Raw genomic sequence first — 5,355 nt, forward strand, 5'->3', positions numbered from 1 at the left:
CACAGGATTGGAAAAGGTCCATTTTCATTCCAATCCCAAAGAAAGGCAATGTCAAAGAATGCTAAAACTACCGCACAATTGCACTCATCTCACACACTAGTAAAGTAATGCTCAAAATTCTCCAAGCCAGGCTTCAGCAATACGTGAACCATGAACTTCCAGATGTTCAAGCTGGTTTTAGACAAGGCAGAGTAACCAGAGATCAAATTGCCAACATCCGCTGGATCATCGAAAAAGCAAGAGAGTTTCAGAAAAACATGTATTTCTGCTCTATTGACTATGCCAAAGCCTTTGACTGTGTGGATCATAATACACTGTGGAAAATTCTGAAAGAGATGGGAATACCAGACCACCTGACCTGCCTCTTGAAAAACCTATATGCAGGTCAGGAAGCAACAGTTAGAACTGGACATGGAACAACAGACTAGTTCCAAATAGGAAAAGGAGTATGTCAAGGCTGTATATTTTCACGCTGCTTATTGAACTTGTATGCAGAGTACATCATGAGAAACGCTGGGCTGAAAGAAGCACAAGCTGGAATCAAGATTGCTAGGAGAAATATCAATAACCTCAGATATGCAGATGACACCACCCTTATGGCAGAAAGTGAAGAGGAACTAAAAAGCCTCTTGATGAAAGTGAAAGAGGAAAGAGTGAAAAAGTTGGCTTAAAGCTCAACGTTCAGAAAACGAAGATCATGGCATCTGGTCCCATCTCTTCATGGGAAATAGATGGGAAACAGTGGAAACAGTGTCAGACTTTATTTTGGGGGGCTCCAAAATCACTGCAGATGGTAATTGCAGCCATGAAATTAAAAGACGCTTGCTCCTTGGAAGAAAAGTTATGACCAACCTAGATAGCATATTGAAAAGCAGAGACGTTCCTTTGCCAACTAAGGTCCATCTAGTCAAGTCTATGGTTTTTCCAGTTGTCTGGATGGATGTGAGAGTTGGAATGTGAAGAAGGCTGAGCGCCAAAGATTTGATGCTTTTGAACTGTGGTGTTGGAGAAGACTCTTGTGAGTCCCTTGGACTGCAAGGAGATCCAACCAGTCCATTCTGAAGATCAGACCTAGGATTTCTTTGGAGGGAATGATGCTGAAGCTGAAACTCCAGTACTTTGGCCACTTCATGCGAAGAGTTGACTCATTGGAAAAGACTCTGATGCTGGGAGGGATTGGGAGCAGGAGGAGAAGGGGACGACAGAGGATGAGATGGCTGGATGGCATCACTGACTAGATGGACGTGAGTCAGAGTGAACTCCGGGAGTTGGTGATGGACAGGGAGGCCTGGCTTGCTGTTATTTGTGGGGTCACAAAGAGTTGGACACGACTGAGAGACTGAACTGAACTGAACTGAACTGAAAGGCTTAGAACACGCCTACCTGAGCCCTTCAAGAATACATCTGACAAAATGTCTCTGATCCCATCTTTCTTGTTTTCTACAGAACTGGTCTAATTGTAAAACAGCATTATACTAAGAGACCCTCCAACTGGCCACCATTCACCATCCTCCAGTGGGTACCACGGCTATGCAGTGTCACATAGAAAGACCAGGTGTGTCTTCTTTAAGCCCTGAGGATCAAATCTATCCCAGTTTTTCAGGATACAGTTCAAAAGAGTGAGGTTGGAATTGTTACCTCCCATCTGTAAGAGAGAAAAAAAAGGATCAGCGCCATCTTTCTACCGGAGGTGTCCCTCCTGACTCTAGATGGGCGTGTAGACAGACTTCACACCAAAATCTTTTCCTTCCTGGTCGGATTTAGTCAGTCCCTTACTGATGCAGGCATCGTACTTGTCCCTCGCGGTTCTACCACCAAGACAGGGTGGGGATGCACCAGGGGTAGACCTGATGGTATCCCTGACTGACGTCCAGCTCTTAACCATTAAAACCTTGCTTGCCTCTGATGCTACCCAGGGTGCAATCAGAGTAACCTTCTGGAATGCATCCCAAGCTAAGACCGCTGGGGGAAACATTCATCACCTGAGTGCTTGTGCCTGACCCTGAGTATAGTCCTGACCACAATAAGACCAATATGAACATAATACTGAGATGTTCCTTCTAAGAGTCCCCACATCAGTATAAGAGCCTCCTTTGGTCCACTAGAGCCAGTGTTACCAAAGGAAAAAACCCGTTGCAGTCCCAATCTGAGTAATCTTTGACCTCAGAGATGTTCTTGGAACTAGAGCTCCATCTAGCTTCCGAACTTCTGATTCCTAGTGAGGCTAGGTGCTTCCTGACTACCAATCCAAGTTTGGGACCTAAGTCCCAGTACACAGTAACAGCATAGATCACAAGTCCCTTGAAAGTCTATGATTTGATAGATTAGGTTAGTACTTCTAATTCCCAAGGAGTTATGAAATGGTCAAAGCGACCAAAAAGTTTGCCTGAAAGAGGAGAGTTCAGTCCACACACTTTGCCCATTTCTGGTTGGTTCCCCAAAGGAGACACTGTGTGCCTCTTGGCATTGGCAGGTCGGTATAAACCCCCAACAGATTTCTGCCATAAGCCGTATGAGATCACCGTGGAACCACAGAGCAGGGCTCCTCACTTTCTTCACTCAGGGCATTTCATTCATTCACACAAGGACACCACAGAGTCAGTAAAGTACAGCAGAAAACGTGTTCGCTAGGAGAACAAAGAACTAGAGCTCCAGACATCCTTACCTTGTCCTGAAGAATCCCGGATGAGCCCCCAAGATGAAAGGTTGTTGCTGAACAAAAAGACGCTGGGATTCTTGGCCTCTGAAGGAGAAGAATTCCATCCGGGGCCAGAGACGAGGCTTGATCACTCAGAGCTTTTGTGTAATAAAGTTTTATTAAAGTATAAAGGAGATAAAGAAAGCTTCTGACATATGCACCAGAAGGGGGCAGAAAGAGTGCCCCCCTGCTAGTCTTCAGCTGGATGTCATATAGTCACTAGTAGTCTGTTAATGAAAGAAAGGAATGTCTTAAAACTCAGAATGGCACCAGGCCCCTCATCCATAAAATGCATTTTAGGATAATCTTGGCACCAGATGATTCATCCCGGGCCATAAAATGATTGACTTGAATCTTGTAGAAGGGCAGATTACCATACAAATAGTTTCATTTACATAGATTAGGGGGATAATATCTGAGTATAACATACTGGTTTGTCAAGTAGGTTCTGAGCCATTAGGCAGAACCGACTTGAAGATGGAGTTTGGGGTAAATGCATAGTACATTATCATAGCTTAAAACAAACGTTTCCATAAGAAAAATGCATTGGTTAACTCAAGGTTTGAGAATAGTTAACTTCAGGTGAAACCAGGTGTCATTATGGCAACACAGTATTTTAAGAGAAACCTCCTTTTAAATTTGTATAGAGAGGGAAAAAATATCGCCAGTTTGTTTCCTCCTGCTGCTTAAGAGAGAGAAAAATGTCTGACACTTGCAGCCTATTTCCTCCGTTTGGAGACCTCTGGCCTTCCTGCCTATTATCTTCTCATCCCCTCCCCCCCTTTTCTTTTAGGAGAATTATGTTGCCTAGGGAAAGGGGGCATTGTTCTCGTTCCATAACTGCTTCCGAACTGACAAGGGGCGTTGTCCCTAGATTGGTGAGGCAACATATTCTCCTAACCCTCCTACTGAGGATTTCTGATCCAGGGGCCCCAAGTAGTAGTTGGAAGAAGCTGCAGCAGTAGCAGGAGTTTGAGCAACTATTAGTAACTTAAAAGCTTTCATGTGACTAGAAACAAATCCAGTAACACAGTTACAGATGTAGGGAGCAAACAGCAAAAACAAAGCAATCAGAATTATTGTAATTAAGATAGTTTTCTACCATGGGGAACTAGTTAACGTCTCCCAAAGTGAGGCAATTGAGACTTCAGGAGTATCCATAGCCCCAGTCATCTTGTTCATGTGTTTAGTCAAATGAGTAACATTAGTGCTCATATCAGGTATATATGTACAGCACTGAGTATGAAAAATGGCACAAGTTCCTCCTTGTGCAGCTGTCAGAATATCTAAAGCCAATCTGTTTTGTAAAACCACCTTTCTGATTTGTGCTTATTCAGCATTAAGAGCTGAAATAGGTTTTTGAGAATCTTGTCATGCCTGTTGAGTAAAATTAGTCAAAGCATCCACTCGTAGCATAACATCTGTGGTTCCCAAAGAGGGAACAAACACTGCAGCCAAATAATCATACCAGTGAAATACAGACCTTGCCCACCGAGTTTTAAGGTGGGGTAAATTAGCAGGCTTTCCTGGAAGCTCTGAAAATATAAAGCCGTGAGTAAAGGCTAGACCCAGGGTGCATCTCCCTATTCAATCAGGGGGAAGCCATACCCATAGGTAAGAGCCACATATCCAATAAGTCCCGTTTGGAGCAAGCCAGCATGACTGAGATATTCAGTCACAATTAGTGCCTGGTCAGACAAAGGGAGGAACTGAACTGGGGTTGGAAAACATGGGGATGATTACATTGCAGATTTCCTGAGGCAAAAATCCCAATTGTTTCCAATCATTGTAATTAAGTTGTTGGCTAACTTTTGGGGATGGCCTTGTTTGTTCCCACCATATAGGGGCAGTAGATATTAGACGTCCTTTTTCAGGAGTTAGCCATATAACTTCATCCCATATTTGATAAACGTCATGTAGAAAACCATTAGATCTAGACCTATTTGCCTTATGTATAGTGAAATAGTCATTAAACTGCGACAATGTATAATCAAAATTAAAAGTCACGTTATGTCCATAGTTAGAGTACAAAGTGTTGCACCGGTCCATTTTAGGGTTGTTAGATGTCATCAGATGAAGAAGAGGCATCACATATGATTGTTGTCAAAGGAATTCGCAGATTTGAAGAAAGTCTTCCTTGAAGTGTAGATGTCCACCACAGGAAGCCTTCCTTCCACTGGTGAGGAGGGGAGTGCTCCGCAGACCCAGCAGTTAGACCGATTGTGGAATGCAGCATAGGAGTGAGCCCAGGACAGGAAGGCATTGTTTTGAGGATCAAAGGGTAGACTCAGGAGTTTTGGAGCCTGCAGAAGTAGGCTCACACAGATTATTAGGCCCATCTGAAAAGTACAGTCAGAGCATAGAAAGTAAAGACATAAAATGAAGTCACTTAGTTCTGGTCAGGGTGCCACCTCTTAACTCGAGTGTGATGTACCCACGAATCAATTCCTGGCACTTTGACAGCTGTGGGAGAAGAAAGAATAACCTGGTAAGAGCCTCACCAGAGGGGCTCAAGGGATGGGCCCCCAGATCCCAATGTTTTTATGAGTACCTCAGTTGCTGGCTCAAATAGAGGCTTGCTTGACTCAGAGGCTGGGTCAGGAGTCGTCTCCTGGAGTTCTGTTAATGCCTGTTGAAAAGCTGAGAGCTGAGTTACA

General features: G+C 43.9%; 1 pseudogene; it reads right to left on the reverse strand.

Moving 5' to 3' along the window:
* Positions 1–3,460: 3,460 nt before the first annotated feature.
* Positions 3,461–5,037, reverse strand: LOC132658737 (endogenous retrovirus group PABLB member 1 Env polyprotein-like; annotated as a pseudogene).
* Between the last annotated feature and the right edge of the window lie 318 nt (positions 5,038–5,355).

Source organism: Ovis aries, chromosome X (assembly GCF_016772045.2).
Source record: "Ovis aries strain OAR_USU_Benz2616 breed Rambouillet chromosome X, ARS-UI_Ramb_v3.0, whole genome shotgun sequence".
Taxonomy (NCBI): domain Eukaryota; kingdom Metazoa; phylum Chordata; class Mammalia; order Artiodactyla; family Bovidae; genus Ovis; species Ovis aries.